Here is a 6,969-nt window from a genome sequence, read left to right on the forward strand (position 1 = left end):
TTTTTCTGTTTTTATTTTTCTATTTTCATCTTTCTGTTTTAAAAAAATGAAAATAAAATAAAATAATAACTTTTCCTTATTCTTCTCGTCATTCTTCTCCTCATCTTTCCATCTTTCTATCTTTCTCCTTATTCTTCTCCTCATCTTTCCATCTTTCTATCTTTCTCCTTATTCTTTTCCTCATTCTTCTCCTTATCTTTCCATCTTCTATCTTTCTATCTTTCTATCTATTTTCCTTTCTATTTTATTTTTATCTTTTTATCTTTATCTTTCTGAAAAAAAAATGAAAATTAAAAAAAAAAGTTTATCTCTTTTACTGTTTTTATTTTTTTGGGCTAATTCTGTGCTCTAGTGTAGTGTTCTTTAGTTTGTGCATATAAGATTTGTACTAGGAGCACAAGATCATCAGGAGACAGATAAGGAAGGAGAATTGGTTCACCAACACCCTGATGTGAAAAGTGACAAACCCAAACCTGGCACACCAATGAAATTTCATAATAGGTTATCACTACATGAAAATAGCCATTTACCTGCGGATTATTACATACGGATTTTAATCTGTATATAAAAAATCTGTTACATACGGATATTATATACAAATATTAAAAATTGATTTATATACGGATTTTTCCGTATGTAATGATTTACGTACAGATTTTAAGAAAATTAATAATTAAAAATTAAAAGTTCTAACCTAGCATTCTCTTAAAATCACTCTGACTTTTACCTCTTTCTTAAAATCACTTTCGTTTTTCCCTATTCCTCACAGAACCTCTCACTTGAACTCTCCCACCGAAATCGTGTTTCTCCTTCTTCCTCACACAACACAAAGAACCTCTCATTTCCACTCTTGCACCGACATTTCGTTCTCGTAGCCATCACTCACTACCGCGTCGTCGTTCACTATCGGTTACATACTCTCCTACACTCTCGCGCTCCCTTCCTCTCGCTGAACTCACTCTCGCGCTTCATCGCTCATTCTTAGCTTGGTTAGTCGCTATTATAATGACCCAATATAAAGCAATTTAAAAACGACCCTTTTCTCCTAGGGTTCTTCATCTCAAATCAGAGTCAAATAACATCTTGCTCTGCTCGAGTGTGTCGTTGACCAGTAGCTGGGGTTTTTGGTTCTCGCAAAATATATTCAAACTCAAGCTTACGTTGACATTGTTATGTTGGGTCATGCCTTTAACNTAATTGCAAATTAGTTTATAGCAATTTGATTTTTATTTAGCTTTTAAGTTGTTGTAGGTTTAACTCTCTGTTGCTATTTGATGGATGTTAACTACTGTTTTTAGGCCTCTTACTTCACTATTTATATTTGCCCTGTTTTTGTNCCCGTGTATATACATTGTATATTTTGGTTCCATTTTTTCTTCATTCAAAATGAGTGGAATTTGACATATTTACCTGTCTACTGTAGTCATGAGTCTCCCTTTTTTTAGTCATGGGTTGCTATGAGAGTTTGTAAATGGAGCGGTTGTAAGCAATAATTAAGTGGCTGCCATGCTGGAATTTTTGCTGCCATGGTGGAATTAATCAAGTGGGTGATGTTCTAAAGTGCTCACTCCTTTCATTATCTCTTCTCTACATCGATTCAAGATTCATACAGTTTCAAGCTTGATTCACGGTCATTTGCTTGTCTGTAATTGACTTTGTTGTTTTCTGAAGTTAGTTTTACATTGAATTTACTTTTTTATGCAATCGCTTTCATTTTCATTGATTAAAATGTTCAATACTCAACTTTGCTTTTGCACTTACGTTCTGCACCTCTAATTTAATTTTTGTTTTTGGTTTCCATCTTTTAAGTTCATTCAATTTAGATTGAATAGAGAAAGGTTTCTCATTGAAATTCTCAATATATATACTTGTGTGATGGTCATTTTTGTTTTATTGTGAGATGCATCCTTATATGCCATTATGGAAGCTGTGAAAGTAGGGTACCTTACTTTAGTATTGTCTTTACTTGGACATGACCTATCTCTATTATTTTCTCACCTAATGAATAACTTTTGGTAAAGGATACATTTGGTAGAGTGAAACTTTGTTTAGGAATATGAATTATTATAAGAGCCTCACATTAATTAATTTCATGGAGTATTTATTTAAATAATTAACTATTCTTTCACCCTAATATATTCTTTCAGTGATTGATATAGATGATTATTTATCTTGTAAATATGATCTTCACTGATTGCTACTACACTTTTTTTTAATGTTGTCGTGGGTATAATTAGGTTGCATTTCCATCTTTTAGGCCCCAAAAGGGTGAAGTTATTTTCTAACAAGGAGAATATGGGATTTAGGAATAGTTTTTTTGGCAAATCTCTTTGTGTCTCGGCACTTTTGTCACGAGATTCAATTAGTTGCTGAATCCTTTCTATCAAGTTCGATTACACATCCTTTCTCATCTACAACTTTTAGTTTCTTCTGTTATTAGTGCAGAACTATTAAGTTCATTACTAATTGTATTATTATCTTCTTCCCCTAATTTTGTTTCTCATCATTGATTTCTCTAAAACCTCAGACATGGCAATAATGATATTGAGGTTTGTATTGAGCTTTATTGATTTGATGATCTCAATTCTTGCGGATCGACATGACAATAGGTTTGCTTATGTTACTTTTACCTTTGTGAAACATGAGAATGATCAATAAGGTATGCTTAGATATGCATAAACAAGTTCAATTTTCTTCAATGTGATATATGATTGCAGGCTATATATAGGGAGAATATCAAATAAAAGTAACTACAAGTGCCCTGGCCTTGTTGCTAACCATCAGGTACAACGAATTACGAAAAATATGTGTCCAAGGCCATCTAATTAAGGTATTACTATTATATAATTTTATTTCTTTGTTCCCTTTTTTCTTCAACCTGGGGTTGGGAGTAGTTTTGTTGATTTCCCAAGCTTATTGCCTCGTGAAGTCTGGTAAGGGACCACAAGATCAAAAGCTAAATCAACTCTGAATCAATGCTAATATTACCACTTCCCACCAAGGTAATTCTTTTCATTATACATAGTTGTTTGAAAATGTTATGTTGACATTCAATTATATTACTAATTGACGGGAGAGAATACTGAACCAAAGTTTTATTGATCATTATTTTGTGAGTTATATTTATTGTGAGTTTTAGAATTTAAAGTGTTATCTTTGTCTTTGTGTATTATGGAAAGTTTTCCAGAAAATTGGTTGATAGAATATATATATATATATATATATATATATATATATATATATATAATATTGTTTATGGTGATGATCAAACAATGGATTAATGAAAAACCATTTTCCCCTTTTATTATGTGTTAATTAAAAAAATGTGTTTGATTTGTTGGTTAATTAGTCCATAGAAGTCACCTTCAACAATTGTCTTTCCCAGCCTCGTTTTTCCACACCCATTCTTACGTCATTTAATCAATTAGAGACTTATATGATACATCATGGAACTTGTTTGGAATTAAATAATTAAGTTACTTTTTAATTAAAAAAATCNTGTTCTTGCTTTCACCAAACAGTCCTCCAATAAAGTTATTTAATTATACTTCCCATGATATGAAATACCTCTGTCTCTCTTATGTAAGCATATTTTTTCTACAAAATGATTATATCCACACACCCAAGTTGAATCACCCCCATTTGGGCCACTCATGTGAATCATACCATTCATCCATACCATGTCACAAACGTCACATGTCATGTACATTACATGCATACATGAGTTCAATGCTGAACAGAGAAAAGGAAAGAGAGTGTTTATATATGATAACATGATTGTCAGAAGTTTATATTAAAAGTCAACATAGGTTACCAAAATAGAACATAAAAATTAGAGTTTTACATGAATTATATTTCAGTGTATGTTTTGATCAAAAGAGACAATGAGGTTTATATTAAAAGTCGCCAATACTTTTATTTGTTTTATGCATATGATGATATGATGCTGCTGCTTTTTAATGCTTCACCCATACATGCTGGTTAAGTAGCCACGTTTTTAAAGCATTTATATTCGATAAAGTTACAATAAACATATAAGTATGCGTAATATATAAATATAGACATTGTTTCTTCATAGATCAAGGAGGGTAGATGTACGATTTATAGATTATTTTAAATAAGTAATTTAATTGATAGTGTTAAGTAGTAAACATAATTTATGATGACAGTGATTTTGACAATGTCTAAAAAATGTGATTTCAATTTGGATTTGTACCATTTCAGTTATATATTTGTTGTCTTTGAATGAATTTTTATACATTTCTAAATATGTATTTTGCAGTATCATATCATCTTAGTTTCTGAACTAGTCTATCGCCTTAACTGATATGCTTTGCATGTGATATGCGTGTCTGTGCATTATACCTCCAAACAATGGGTAGTACCATTGAGAGTTCATACTTCTGTCACACATGGTTGATTGGTATATGAGGTTGAATTATTTTAGAGAGAAGTTAATGTGCTGGTAGTCATATGGTCATGGGCTAATGGTTTAATTAATGTTTTTGTTGCTGAGGTTTGGTCTGATATACTTGTTTAGGAATTTTGTTGAGATTTGGTTTGATATTCTTGTTTAGGAATTTTGTTGAAATGCCATCAGTGAATTGGAGAGAGTGGCTGACAACTGGTTTGGGGCGTGTTGTTACTCTTTTGGAGGAGTAAGTGAGAAGATGGTGATGAGGTATGTCAGTTCAAATACATGCATGCCGGGGGTCTGTCTATTAACTTCTGCTTCTATCACTATTTGCAAGGATAATCTTGTGGAATATAATTTTCCAGAAGGGGGTGGAAAGCAAGAGTGTACTTATGTAGCAGAAAACCCGAGAGATGATGGTATTCAACCCTAAAATACTCTAAAACGACACACATCTAGAATCCTCTACCTGGGTGGTTGAGTTTGTTTATGTTACTATTAGAATATCAAGAATTAAGAGACTAATACTACATTACTAGTATAAAAGTAAGGGTGATTACTCTCTATTTTTGTAATTTGTTTGCTTCTTTATTAAGCTCATCACCTTAATTTGATGCATTTGTAAAACCAATAATATATAGTGATTAATAGTTATTGTCCATTGGCATGCTATATCAGCTTGAGTGTTTTCTATTTACCTTTCTATTATTGGTTTGCAGGATCTTGTGGAACTGTGTATCATGCTATGTGGTATTGATAGGTATGTTCTTTCCTCTTCCTATAATTTCTGTTTTAAATTTCATCTTGCTTAACATGTTTAAGTTTTTTGTATACATTACATTATTGGTTATGTTGCAACTCAAATCACTACCATTTAAAGTCCTTTTTTAGTTCAATTGAAATTTAGCTTGTGCATCATCGGACAAAAATATATTCATGTTTCTGCAGGGTGTTGTTGTCAAGGTTTTCTCAAAGCAAGAATATTTAGATGATGTGCTATTGTCCTACAGACAAGAGGTAATGTCTAGAAGTCTAATTTACTTGTAATGTTAGGAAATGAAAAATGAGCTCAAGTTTATCCATATGATGAAGTCAACTTGTGTATAAAGAATGATACAGTGACCCATACGTAGGAGAGAAAATTTAATCAGACCTTAATAGACCATCCTCTGTGGATTTTACCTTAATAAATATTACACAATGAGATCATCTTGATTAGATTTGGAAAACCTGATATACAAGACTTAACAATACAAAACTTTTTTATTTTAAATTTCTTGATTTAATTGCAATTTAAGTTTGTAAAGTTGAATATTTGATACTAAGGGTTGTTGATATTATAGTTGGATGAGACAAAATTGCATAATTAATGTAAGATCAAATTACATTGGCCATAATTTTGTGAAAAAAGTTGTTTGTTGTTTCTGTTTGGAGTAACTTTTACCATCCAATCTAAAGGTTTTGTTTCCCCCAAACATGGGTAATTTCACCTTCTTCTAATGGCGATCACCATCTCCCTTTCCTACTCCAGTTATATGGCCTATTTGTTATCCAATATGAGTGATGCCTTGCCTTTGCATCCAATCTACAATAAGGTCTTTTTATTTTTACTTGTATGTCTACATCTTATTCAATTTTTGTAGTTTATATTGGTTATACAATTTGCTTTCCTGCATCAGGTGCTGGTTATGTTAATGTGAATAGTAGATGATAAAATATTGATTTTGGTGGGAATCTTTCTCTGATCTTTTCTTGCTTTTGTTGCAGGTGCTTATTCAATTGAAGTTGACGCCGCCAAAGCCCATGATTTAGTGTCAAAAAGAATAGGGGGCATAAAAGCATTAACCAATTTTCATGTATGTATCATTCATTATAGATATATTTATGAGTTTCATAGTATAGGTAGTGGTGCTTTCTTGGAACACTTTGTGTATGGTATTAAATCTTTCAATGTAAATAATTTGGTCGTGCATGGTCAATTATTTTGATCAAGAAATACATGTATTAGTGGTGGAATAAAATTTGTTGTCCAGATTTTAATGGAGTTTGTTCTGAATTTTATCAAGTGTTAATGTATACAAATTGTTTTAAAGTTTTGGACTTTAAATTGTTTAATGTAGATCCAATTAGTATATGTTTAAGATGGTTTGTGTGTATATTATGAGTATATATTAAAAGCGTGGTTGTTGATGTAAGTTTATGCGCTGCATAAGGAATAAAAAATTAGGATAATTTTTTTTTATAAAACCAAAAGTTACATACGAATTTTATATACGGATTTTCCGTATATATTTTAGCTACGACAGTTTTATATAAGGATTTTTTTCCGTATGTAAGTCATATGTAACCAAGTGTTATATACGGATTTTGGGCCTTATATACAGATTTTGGCTGTATGTAATCCAATTTTTTCTTGTAGTGTATGGGTTGTCAAGACTATCAAAGCAAACAGAGCGCACTCTTGAGATTGAGAATCCTTAGAGTTGGTGACAAGGAAATTTTTGAGATTTTGTTGGTGTCATGAAGGAAGGAAGAACACCAACATAGAATATCAA

General features: G+C 31.6%; 1 long non-coding RNA gene across 4 annotated transcripts; it reads left to right on the top strand.

Moving 5' to 3' along the window:
• Nucleotides 1–700: 700 nt before the first annotated feature.
• LOC106780242 lies at nt 701–6,465 on the top strand. 4 transcript variants are annotated; one of them, XR_002666532.1, is made up of 7 exons: nt 701–989; nt 2,718–2,830; nt 2,930–3,002; nt 4,578–4,681; nt 5,134–5,174; nt 5,363–5,431; nt 6,182–6,465. It is a non-coding gene; the product is annotated as an uncharacterized LOC106780242 (long non-coding RNA). The 4 variants fall into 4 exon arrangements; XR_002666533.1 differs by having other exon boundaries at nt 2,718–2,784; nt 2,895–3,002; XR_002666531.1 differs by lacking the exon at nt 701–989 and having other exon boundaries at nt 2,168–2,784; nt 2,895–3,002.
• Nucleotides 6,466–6,969: the final 504 nt, after the last annotated feature.

This window comes from Vigna radiata, unplaced genomic scaffold, assembly GCF_000741045.1.
Source record: "Vigna radiata var. radiata cultivar VC1973A unplaced genomic scaffold, Vradiata_ver6 scaffold_174, whole genome shotgun sequence".
NCBI lineage: Eukaryota > Viridiplantae > Streptophyta > Magnoliopsida > Fabales > Fabaceae > Vigna > Vigna radiata.